We start from the raw sequence: 12,463 nt of genomic DNA, 5'->3' as shown, positions 1-12,463 counted from the left end.
TACCATGCCTACTTCCTGTAGTCATAGCAACCAGTGACTCCATCCGCAGCTGCACTGCGGATGTACTGCGTGAAAAAACGCACCCATTCACTTGTATTGGAGGCTTCACGCGCAGAATCCGACCCAAATTAGAACAGGTCGAAGATTTTTTCACGCGCGTGAAAAAACGCGATACAAATCCGTCCGTCTGGGGACAACTACGGATCCTCATAGGAGTATATTGGCTGCGGTCTGGGGCAGATAATGTGCCTAAAATAACGCGCTGGAAATTCCGTTCGTGTGCAGGCACCCTTAACCTCAGCTGTAGGGGTAATGCCTGGCTGGATGTGTCTTTCTTGGCTAAATTAACTATTTGCTGAGGGATGTAATTAGCTTTAATAGAGGGTATTATGTACATGGTGGTCTCACTATCTACCCAGTTTTGCCCCTCTTTAGCTAAAATTTCCAGCAAAATATTGTTATACTGCAAAAACTGTACTGAGAACAGATCCTAATGCCGATGGTTGATTCTGCTCTAAATACAGCCAACTTCTACGTGAGCAATGCTGCCCCCATCAGGTAAAACTAGAGTAATTCATCTTTATCTCTGTAGTTCAATGCACAATTTAGAGTTGATCCTATGCATTTCTTGATCTGAAAGCAATAAGCCTGATGGCAAACACATTCATGAATTACCTGTTTTTATCACACATATGAATAAGGCCTATTTTATAAATATAAAACACAACCGCTGTTTTAGCGCATTGTAGCCACATATAAAGAATGTGTCTATGAGAAGCAATGGTTTCCTATAGAAGCGTTTACATGAAAAATTTTAGATCCACTAAATACTCACCCCAATCAAAGGTAGCACATGCAACTGCAAGGCTCGCATCTGAGGTCCGTGGTACATGAAAAGATAGGACCTGACTAGAGATGAGCGAGTATACTCACTAAGGCACATTACTCGAGCGAGTAGTGCCTTAGCCGAGTATCTCCCCGCTCGTCTCTAAAGATTCGGGGGCCGGCGCAGGTGATAGGTGAGTTGCGGCGGGGAGTGGGGGGGAGAGAGGGAGAGAGATCTCCCCTCCGTTCCTCCCCGCTCTCCCCCGCCGCTCCCCGCCCCCCGCCGGCCCCCGAATCTTTAGAGACGAGCGGGGAGATACTCGGCTAAGGCACTACTCGCTCGAGTAATGTGCCTTAGCGAGTATACTCGCTCATCTCTAGATCTGACCTATCTTTGGAGCCTGCTTTGCATAGATTCCTATGGGAGCTGGATCAGACACACTACACAATTTCACAGATAATTAAAATAGCTGGATATCACCGGTTCACGTGACTTTTGCACGTGCAAGATGCGATGTTCTAGTGCGGTGAGCCAACAATGAAAGAGAATCGTTCATTTTTCATTCGTTCATTTGCATAAAAATCATCGTTCACTTATCATTCGGGTTAAACAGCGCTCGTTCCGCCCTTCTCATTCACTCCTACAACGTCGTACAGAATTTATACTGGACTTCCCCCCCCCCCGCAGGGCATGTTTGTTTGCGCACAGCAGACAAAGACGCATCGCTTGAAAGGCATAATTCATCTAATTCACTCTGAGATGTTCTTTTCCCAGCAGATTTATGCAGCGTATTGCGCATCTCCTTGCATATTTCATGTCCATTTGTGCGCCCCCACCCCCATTGACTACTATGGGGACATTTGGTGCAGAGTAGAGCATGCTGCATTTCTTTTGCGCAACCAAAATATGAAAAAATGGGAAAAAAATAAACCCATAAATTCATGAGGTCTATTTTCTGTGTATTGCGTGCATAAATTTTATGCGTGCAAATACGCCCGTGTGAAGGCGCCCTTAACCTGCAGCCGGGGAATTCCACTACAATCCCTGCATGTCTGCATGCAGATTTTGGTGTGAAATTTTCAGCGTCTTTCAGCGTCTTTTAGTCCAACAAATAAATATGTATAAGTGCTGCGGCACGTGTTTGTGTTTCTGTATTTGTCGCAGCCATGGCTTATGTGCTCCTTCACGCTGACTTTTTGTGTTTGAAGTGCTGGCTTTTGTTGTTTGCATGCGGAAATATTCCGCTCTTCTAATGTCACCCTAAGGCCTCATGTCCACGGGATAATTTTAATTTAAAATCCGCAACGTTTTTCCCGCACGCGGATCCACGCCCCATAGGGATGCATTGGACACCTGCAGGTAGTTAAATACCTGCGGATGTCATTTTTCCCGTCAGGCGCGGATCCGCATGTGGGAAAAAAATGGACATGCTCCATTTTCGTGCGGGTCTCCCGCAGGCTTCTATTGAAGCCTATGGAAGCTGTCCAGATCCGCGGGAGACCCGTACCAGAATTAAACCCACCTGCTCTGGACGATGCAGATCTTCCTTCCTTTGCGGCCGGATCTTCTTTCTTCGGCCCGGCGCATGCACGCAGCACGCTGCCGGCATGCCGAGCACATCCGCTGGGCCGAAGAAAGGAGATCCGGACGCGTAGGAAGGAAGATCTGCATTGTCCGGAGCAGGTGAGTTTATTCTGATTTTCAGGCCTCATGTCTGCAGGGCAGGAGGGACCCGCTACGGATTCTACATGAAGTATCACATTGCATCACAAGGCAGGTGTGTTGTGTTGTGGTGCGATAAACAGGCTCTATGGGAGATAAAGCAAAAAAAAAACAACACAGTGCAGAAAGATAGAGCATGCAGTGATTTTTTGATTTCTCAACATCGCATCAGTGAAAACATCGCTTAAACGGAAAATGACCATTGTAAATCATTGGTTGCATAATCTGCTGTTTTACTGACTATGGCATCAGGCGAAAATCGCACAATTTTCTCACCCATGTGAAACTAGCCTAAGGCCGCCTGCACACGGGCGGAAATCCCGAGGCGGTATTTCCCGCGGGATTTCCGCCACTGAAAGTCTGCATAGGAGTGCATTACAATACGCACTCCTATGCAGACGGACGCGGTTTGGCCGCGCGAAATCTCGCGCGACAAACAAACCGCGGCATGTCCTATTTTTGTGCGGGGCTCGCACTCACCCGGCCGCCGGCACATGAAAGAGCCGGGGCCGCCAGGCGCGGGTGAGTACGCGCTCGTCACTGCAGGCTCTCGGGTCGGGTCCCGCGGCGATAATTCTCGGCGCCGGATCCGACCCGCTCGTCTGCAGGCAGCCTAAGGGTGCCTTTCCACTAGCGTTTTTTTCACGCGATTGTCAATAGGACTTTCTAATGTTAAAAACGCATTGCACATTTATGCTTTGCGATTTTTCTGTGATGCGTTTTTAACATTAGAAAGTCCCATTGACAATCGCATGAAAAAAATGCAGCGATACTGCAGCGTTAAAAAAAAGCGCTAGTGGAAAGGCACCCTAAGGGCGCCCACCCACTGGCGATTTTTTTTCCTTTGCGTTTTTTCTCAAGAGCAATTAGTTTTGAATGTACTCCTGTCCACTGGCGTTTTTTTTTTCAGTCCGTTGCAATTTTTAACATAGGAACTGTCAGTTGCATATGTGTCCTTATTTTTCTCTTAATGCACCCATGAATGTCAATGTAAATTAACGGAAAAAGCCGCGGAAAACGCGCCAAAAACGCTGCGTTTTTCACGCACGAAAATCGCAAACGCCAGTGGGTGGGCGCCCTAAGGGTGACTGCCCACTGGAGTTTTTTTTTTCACTGCGAAATTCGCTGCATTTTTTTTCTGCAGGGGTCTATGGGACTTGTAATGTTAAAATCGCGATCGCGCAAAATCACAATTTACCGCGAAATCGTGATTTTGCGCTATCGCGATTTTAACATTACATTTATTTTCTGCAGTCCCATAGACCCCTGCAGAAAATAAAACGCTGCGAATTTCGCAGTGAAATAAAACTGTAGTGGGTAGTCACCCTTAAGGGCGCCCACCCACTGGCGTTTTTTTTCACTGCGAAATTCGCAGGTTTTTTTTTTCTGCAGGGGGTCTATGGGACTTGTAATGTAAAAATCGCGATCGCGCAAAATCGCGATTTACCGCGATATCGCGATTTTAGCTTTGCATGTCCCATAGCCCAAAGACCCCTGCAGAAAAAACAAAACGCTGCGAATTTCGCAGTAAAAAAACGCTAGTGGGTGGGCACCCTAAAGGTAATCTGCATGGCTCATTGCTCAGCAGCAGCTACTTACTGGACTGATCTTGCACGGTCCCCTTCTATGAGAGAGGTTATGAGGGCACCTGCTTATCTTTGTCCACAGGCCACCTCTAAAAAGTAGTGGTGGAATTAATCTACTAATCGGAATAAGAGAAATGACATCTGAGATGAATCTTCACTTTCTCAGTAGTTTTTGCAATAAAGCCTCTTTGCATCTTTCGGATGTTCCTGATTTCTTCTTTCTTTGCACTGAGGGCCGGTCCCTATAGACCTGAGGGATTTCTGGTAAAGTATTTATGTGCATCCTACTTCATGACAGCCATGACAGCCACAATGCCGGAGAACTGAATAGTTGCTTTTAGTTTCCCCACAGATTGCGGCTGTTCGCTGGGATCCCAGCAGCAGGACGACCTGTGATCAGCTTGGTGCCTGCTAGACACTAATTTATATGTATCCCAAAGTGATTCCAGGAATATTTACAACTCATGCTGCCAAAAAAGGAGGCTTAGCAATGAAGTCAGAAAAATAAAGCATTATGGTAGATAGATTATGTGAAAACAAAGAGGAAAAAAGTCTTAATACAAAGATGGTGTTTAAGGGGTTAAAAGTAAAGGCACGCCATTACTTCCTGGTCAGTGGTGGTCCATCTTTCAGGTCTGCCACCGATCCTGGGAATTAAAGGGGTTCTGACACGAATAATGTTTCTATGCTTTAGCAGTAGAGATGAGCGAGCACCAAAATGCTCGGGTGCTCGTTACTCGGGACGAAATTTTCGCGATGCTCGAGGGTTCGTTTCGAATAACGAACCCCATTGAAGTCAATGGGCGACCCGAGCATTTTTGTATATCGCCGATGCTTGCTAAGGTTTCCATTTGTGAAAATCTGGGCAATTCAAGAAAGTGATGGGAACGACACAGCAACGGATACGGCAGGCGAGGGGCTACATGTTGGGCTGCATCTCAAGTTCCCAGGTCCCACTATTAAGCCACAATAGCGGCAAGAGTGGGACCCCCCCTCCCAACAATTTTTACTTCTGAAAAGCCCTCATTAGCAATGCATACCTTAGCTAAGCACCACACTACCTCCAACAAAGCACAATCACTGCCTGCATGACACTCCGCTGCCACTTCTCCTGGGTTACATGCTGCCCACCCCCCACCCCCCCACCCCACCCCAGCACGACCCAGTGTCCACAGTGCACACCAAAGTGTCCCTGCGCAGCCTTCAGCTGCCCTCATGCCACGCCACCCTCATGTCTATTTATAAGTTCGTCTGCCATGAGGAGGAACCGCAGGCACACACTGCAGAGGGTTGGCACGGCTAGGCAGCGACCCTCTTTAAAAGGGGCGGGACAATAGCCCACAATGCTGTACAGAAGCAATGAGAAATATAATCCCTTGCCACTGCCATCAGGAGCTGCACACGTGGGCATAGCAATGGGGAACCTATGTGCCACACACTATTCATTCTGTCAAGGTGTCTGCATGCCCCAGTCACACCGCGGTTTTTTATAAATAGTCACAGGCAGGTACAACTCCGCAATGGGAATTCCGTGTGCACCCACAGCATGGGTGGCTCCCTGGAACCCACCGGCTGTACATAAATGTATCCCATTGCAGTGCCCTGGACAGCAGAGCTAACATCAGATTAAATGCAGGTGGGCTTCGGCCCACACTGCATGCCCCAGTCAGACTGGGGTTTTTTATAAGTAGACACAGGCAGGTACAACTCCATATTGTGAAGTCCGTGTGGACGAACAGCATGGGTGGCTCCCTGGAACCCACCGGCGGTACATAAATATATCCCATTGCAGTGCCCTGGACAGCAAAGCTAATGTCAGGTTTAATGCAGGTGGGCTTCGGCACCTGCATGCCCCAGTCAGACTGGGGTTCTTTAGAAGTGGACACATGCAGTTACAACTCCGTGTGGACCGACAGCATGGGTGGCTCCCTGGAACCCATCGGCGGTACATAAATATATCCCATTTGAGTGCCCAGCACAGCTGAGGTAATGTCATGTTTAATGCAGGTGGGCTTCGGCCTACACTGCATGCCCCAGTCAGACTGGGGTTCTTTAGAAGTGGACACATGCAGTTACAACTCCGTGTGGACCGACAGCATGGGTGGGTGCCAGGAAGCCACCGGCGGTACATAAATATATCCCATTGCAGTGCCCAGCACAGCTGATGTAACATCAGCTTTAATGCAGGTGGGCAAAAAATTAATTAGATTACACTGTAGGCGAGGGCCCAAAAAAATTGGTGTACCAACAGTACTAATGTACCTCAGAAAAATTGCCCATGCCCAACCAAGAGGGCAGGTGAAACCCATTAATCGCTTTGGTTAATGTGGCTGAATTTGTAACTAGGCCTGGAGGCAGCCCAGTTGAAATAAAAATTGGTTCAGGTGCAAGTTTCAACGCTTTAATGAGCATTGAAACGTATAAAAATTGTTTACAAAAATTATATGACTGAGCCTTGTGGGCTTAAGAAAAATTGCCCGTTCGGCGTGATTACGTCAGGTTTCAGGAGGAGGAGCAGGAGGAGGAGGATGAATAGAATACACAGTGCCTATCGGCACTGTCGGTTGACAGGCGGGTACGCTTATCCGTGATGATTCCCCCAGCCGCACTAAACACCCTCTCTGACAAGATGCTAGCCGCAGGACAAGCAAGCACCTCCAGGGCATACAGCGTGAGTTCAGGCCATGTGTCCAGCTTCGACACCCAGTAGTTGTAGGGGGCAGAGGCGTCACCGAGGACGGTCGTGCGATCGGCTACATACTCTCTCACCATCCTTTTACAGTGCTCCCGCCGACTCAGCCTTGACTGGGGAGCGGTGACACAGTCTTGCTGGGGAGCCATAAAGCTGGCAAAGGCCGTGGAGAGTGTTCCCCTGCCTGCGCTGTACATGCTGCCTGATCTCCGCGCCTCCCCTGCTACCTGGCCCTCGGAACTGCGCCTTCTGCCACTAGCGCTGTCGGATGGTAATGTTACCATCAGTTTGTCCGCCAGGGTCCTGTGGTATAGCATCACTCTCGAACCCCTTTCCTCTTCGGGTATGAGAGTGGAAAGGTTCTCCTTATACCGTGGGTCGAGCAGTGTGTACACCCAGTAATCCGTAGTGGCCAGAATGCATGTAACGCGAGGGTCACTAGAAAGGCATCCTAACATGAAGTCAGCCATGTGTGCCAGGGTACCTGTACGCAACACATGGCTGTCCTCACTAGGAAGATCACTTTCAGGATCCTCCTCCTCCTCTTCCTCAGGCCATACATGCTGAAAGGATGACAGGCAAGCAGCATGGGTACCCTCAGCTGTAGGCCAAGCTGTCTCTTCCCCCTCCTCCCCTCATGCTCCTCCCCCTCCTCCTCCTCCTCCTCCTCCTCCTCAACACGCTGAGATATAGACATGAGGGTGCTCTGACTACTCAGCGACATACTATCTTCACCCGCCTCCGTTTCCGAGCGCAAAGCATCTGCCTTTATTATTTGCAGGGAACTTCTCAAGAGGCATAGCAGAGGAATGGTGACGCTAATGATTGCAGCATCCCCGCTCACCATCTGAGTAGACTCCTCAAAGTTTCCAAGGACCTGGCAGATGTCTGCCAACCAGGCCCACTCTTCTGTAAAGAATTGAGGAGTCTGACTCCCACTACGCCGCCCATGTTGTAGTTGGTATTCCACTATAGCTCTACGCTGCTCATAGAGTCTGGCCAACATGTGGAGCGTAGAGTTCCACCGTGTGGGCACGTCGCACAGCAGTCGGTGCACTGGCAGATTAAACCGATGTTGCAGGGTGCGCAGGGTGGCAGCGTCCGTCTTGGACTTGCGGAAATGTGCGCTGTCTCGGCGCACCTTTCCGAGCAGGTCTGAGAAGTGTGGGTAGCTTTTCAGAAAGCGCTGAACCACCAAATTAAATACATGGGCCAGGCATGGCACATGCGTGAGGCTGCCGAGCTGCAGAGCCGCCACCTGGTTACGGCCGTTGTCACACACGACCATGCTCGGTTGGAGGCTCAGCGGCGAAAGCCAGCGGTCGGTCTGCTCTGTCAGACCCTGCAGCAGTTCGTGGGCCATGTGCCTCTTCTCTCCTAAGCTGAGTAGTTTCAGCACGCCCTGCTGACGCTTTCCCACCGCTGTGCTGCCACGCCGCGCAACACCGACTGCTGGCGACGTGCTGCTGCTGACACATCTTGATTGCGAGACAGAGGTTGCGTTGGAGGAGGAGGAGGGTGGTTTAGTGGAGGAAGCATACACCGCCGCAGATAACAGCACCGAGCTGGGGCCCGCAATTCTGGGGGTGGGTAGGATGTGAGCGGTCCCAGGCTCTGACTCGGTCCCAGCCTCCACTAAATTCACCCAATGTGCCGTCAGGGAGATATAGTGGCCCTGCCCGCCTGTGCTTGTCCATGTGTCCGTTGTTAAGTGGACCTTGGCAGTAACCGCGTTGGTGAGGGCGCGTGCAATGTTGCGGGAGACGTGGTCGTGCAGGGCTGGGACGGCACATCGGGAAAAGTAGTGGCAACTGGGAACAGAGTAGCGCGGGGCCGCCGCCGCCATCATGTATTTGAAAGCCTCCGTTTCCACAAGCCTATACGGCAGCATCTCCAGGCTGATCAATTTGGCTTTGTGCACGTTTAACGCTTGAGCGTGCGGGTGCATGGCGGCATACTTGCACTTGCGCTCAAACACTTGCGCTAGCGACGGCTGGACGGTGCGCTGACAGACATTGGTGGATGGGGCCGAGGACAGCGGAGGTGAGGGTGTGGGTGCAGGCCGGGAGACGGTAGTGCCTGTGTCCTGAGAGGGGAATTGGATCTCGGTGGCAGGTTGGGGCACAGGGGGAGAGGCAGTGGTGCAAACCGGAGGCGCTGAATGGCCTTCGTCCCACCTTGTGGGGTGCTTGGCCATCGTATGCCTGCGCATGCTGGTGGTATTATGAGTAGAGCAGAAATAGAACACTGTAATTAAATGTGCCGCTTATTGGCCTGTGGTTGGAGGCTGACTTCGCTTACGGAACGCACAGCAGAGCCAGGAAAGAATTTTGCGCAAGCCTGCTGTAACACTTAGCTGGCTGCGTATGAATTAGGACAACTACCCCCAGCAGAGACGCATTACACTGAGGACAGTCACAGGCAGCCCAAATAGATTTTTTTTCCCAAATGTTTTTGGAAAAGCCCACTGCCTACATAGACTGTATATGTCTTCTGTCCCTGCCTCACCACCACTACTGGCCCTGGACTATGTAAAATTACTGCAGACTGTTTCACTCTGGACAGGAATACAGCGGTGATGTGACGGGCAACGCAGAGCCAGGAAAGAATTTTGCGCAAGCCTGCTGTAACACTTAGCTGGCTGCGTATGAATTAGGACAACTACCCCCAGCAGAGACGCAGTACACTGAGGACGGTCACAGGCAGCCCAAATAGATTTTTTTTCCCAAATTTTTTTGGAAAAGCCCACTGCCTATATAGACTGTATATGTCTTCTGTCCCTGACTCACCACCACTACTGGCCCTGGACTATGTAAAATTACTGCAGGACGCAATGCTCTGCACGGCCGATATACAAAAAAAAAATGTGCAACACTGCAAAAAGCAGCCTCAACAGTACTGCACACGGTCAGATGTGGCCTTAAGAAGGACCGTTGGGGTTCTTGAAGCCTAAAATAACTCCTAACACTCTCCCTATAGCAACTCCAGCAAGACAGCACTTTCCCTGAACAATGTCAGAATGCATCTGTGGCGAGCCGCGGGAGGGGCCGATTTATATACTCGGGTGACACCTGATCTCGCCAGCCACTCACTGCAGGGGGGTGGTATAGGGCTTGAACGTCGCAGGGGGAAGTTGTAATGCCTTCCCTGTCTTTCTATTGGCCAGAAAAGCGCGCTAACGTCTCAGAGATTAAAGTAAAAGTAACTCGAACATCACGTGGTGCTCGTCTCGAGTAACGAGCATCTCGAACACGCTAATACTCGAACGAGTATCAAGCTCGGACGAGTACGTTCGCTCATCTCTATTTAGCAGCCATTGTTCCCTGGTCTGCCTAATGGACACACGGACCCCATGATTTTTGGCATGGTAAAGCATAAAAACCTATGCTTACCTTTTTGTTCTGTTGTTGTTGTGCAGCGGGGGTCATCTCCCAGCAGGTTTTCTTCTTCCTCCGACGAGCCAGGACGGGCCGCCCCCCTCCAGGATTGCGCGCAGGCGCAGAAGACAGATGCCTTCTGACAGGAGTCAGGACCGGCCGCCTCTCCACTGCGTACGCACAGATCTTGCAGTTCGGCCAGGATGGATGGGCCGCCCACAGCAAGCACTGATTGTGACGTGGCACCTGTCCGTTCACCTCGGAAGTGGCTGAGGGACGGAGCAGAGCAGGAAGCGATCATTTTGACCGCTCCAGCTCTGCTTCTAGAAGCCACAGAAGATGCTCGATGGAGGGGACATGCCTGGCGATCGGTCCTGGCCAGGCAAGGTAAGTCAATTTTAATTTTTTTTCTCATGTCAGAACCCCTTTAAGGGGTGAGAGTGCTGGAGGCTAACGTTAAGGGCTTACTCACAGGAGCATATATCAGCCGCTGTTTTCACGGCCGGCCTATATACACTACCATCTGAGTTGCCTTCCCCCTTTCCTCCCCCTTACCAGCTCTCTGTGGGACATGTGAGCAGCCATGCATAGGTCTGTGCACATGTTGTGCACCCATTTGTGTAGAGAGAAGGTCTGATTGCCACAAGAGGGTCTGAGGAGCAGAATGAGGAAATGGCCTTCTTGCAAAGAGACTGTATGTAGTGAAAACCGTGAGCGAGACCCTGGGGTGAGAAGTACTGTACTAAGGTCAGTCGGTCACACTGAGGAGAAGCTGTGCAAGTGATAGCTGCATAGTCCCCCTGCATCAGGGAACGATTACAAAGTTGCCGCCCTTCACTATGCACTACTTATGGCATACTGTATATGCATGCGTAATATGCACCAAGATATAACATGCTGTGATTTTTCTTCTGCGTGTATTTCGCGCCATTCATATGAGCAGAAACATGGCCACCTATGGGAGATTGGTACAAAGTATTCTACGCGCGGAATACACTATTCCGACACGCTCGTGTGAGCCCCACCTAAGGGAGAGACACCACTAACTTTTCTGTGTCTGCTTACACTGTTTGTAACGTTACATTTTGGAGGCAGCCTCTCTTGAATGTAAGCAGCCCGCATGTATTCCCATTTTGGCTGTTACTCTGTTGCATTGAAAACTTGCTGCGTCTGCGACATTCATCTAGGACTCTATATACACCTTTGGGGCAGATTCACCACAAAGGGCAAAGAAGACAGGAATATTAAAAGAAGGTTGTTGGAAGATGAGTTGCAGTCAAAGGGCTCATTCAGACGACCGTATATCAGCAGGGTATTCACGCCGGCCAATATACGGCGCCCCTCTCTGCAGGGGGAGGAAGCTGGAAGAGCCAGGAGCATTAACTGAGCTTCTGCCCCCTCTCCACCCTCTCCCCGCCCCTCTGCACTATTTACAATAAGAGAAGGCGAGGCTAATTTATGGGACTTAGCTCCGCCCCGTCCAGCCTCCTCCCATTGCAAATAGCGCTGAGGGGGCGGGAGCTCAGCCGGGTTATCACTACGGGGAATGCAAATCAAACCCGCCCGTGGACAGGCAGCCTTAGTGAGTCCTGCACAGAGGTGCAGCTAGGTCTTCCTGTACCCTGGGCTAAGATAGAGTTTGCTACCTCCAACCAACAAATGAGTTAATGTAACACACCTTCTTTATTTATTTTGTTCCTATATTATGGAGTTGGACATCAGAGGGTGACACAACACCCCACAGTGTGGCTTCTTGGTAGTCGCCTTGCAGCTAATAACAGCATGAATACACAGTTTATAAACTGATTGCTATTGGCTGCATGGTTCTTCAGGTAAGGGCTCATTCACATAGACGATTTTGCGCTGCTGTTACACGCGCTAAAAAATTGCGGCTAATAGAACCGATGGTTTCCCATGGAAGTGTTCAGATGAACGATTTTAAGCCGTGCAAAAAAAAAAAGAACACACCAAAAAGATAGGGCATCAGCAGCTGAAGTTCCCTGCTGCATGAAAAACTAGGTCTTGACCTATCTTTGGACCGAAAATCACAGAAGCCTCCATAGACTCCTATGGGAGCTGGAAAAAAAGGGAGGGGAAGGGAGTTTAGCAGCGTCCTACGCTCAGAAAAGACAGGTGCCCGTATTTAAGACATTAGAAGTCAGTACAAGGATTTCTACCAACCGAAGAAATTCTGCAATTTTCGATGAAGCCCTTAAAGGGGTTGTCCCGCGGCAGCAAGTGGGTCTATACACTTCTGTAT

This window comes from Eleutherodactylus coqui, chromosome 1 (genome assembly GCF_035609145.1).
Source record: "Eleutherodactylus coqui strain aEleCoq1 chromosome 1, aEleCoq1.hap1, whole genome shotgun sequence".
NCBI lineage: Eukaryota > Metazoa > Chordata > Amphibia > Anura > Eleutherodactylidae > Eleutherodactylus > Eleutherodactylus coqui.
The sequence above is the reverse complement of the archived record's forward strand: the minus strand, read 5'-3'. Positions refer to the sequence as shown.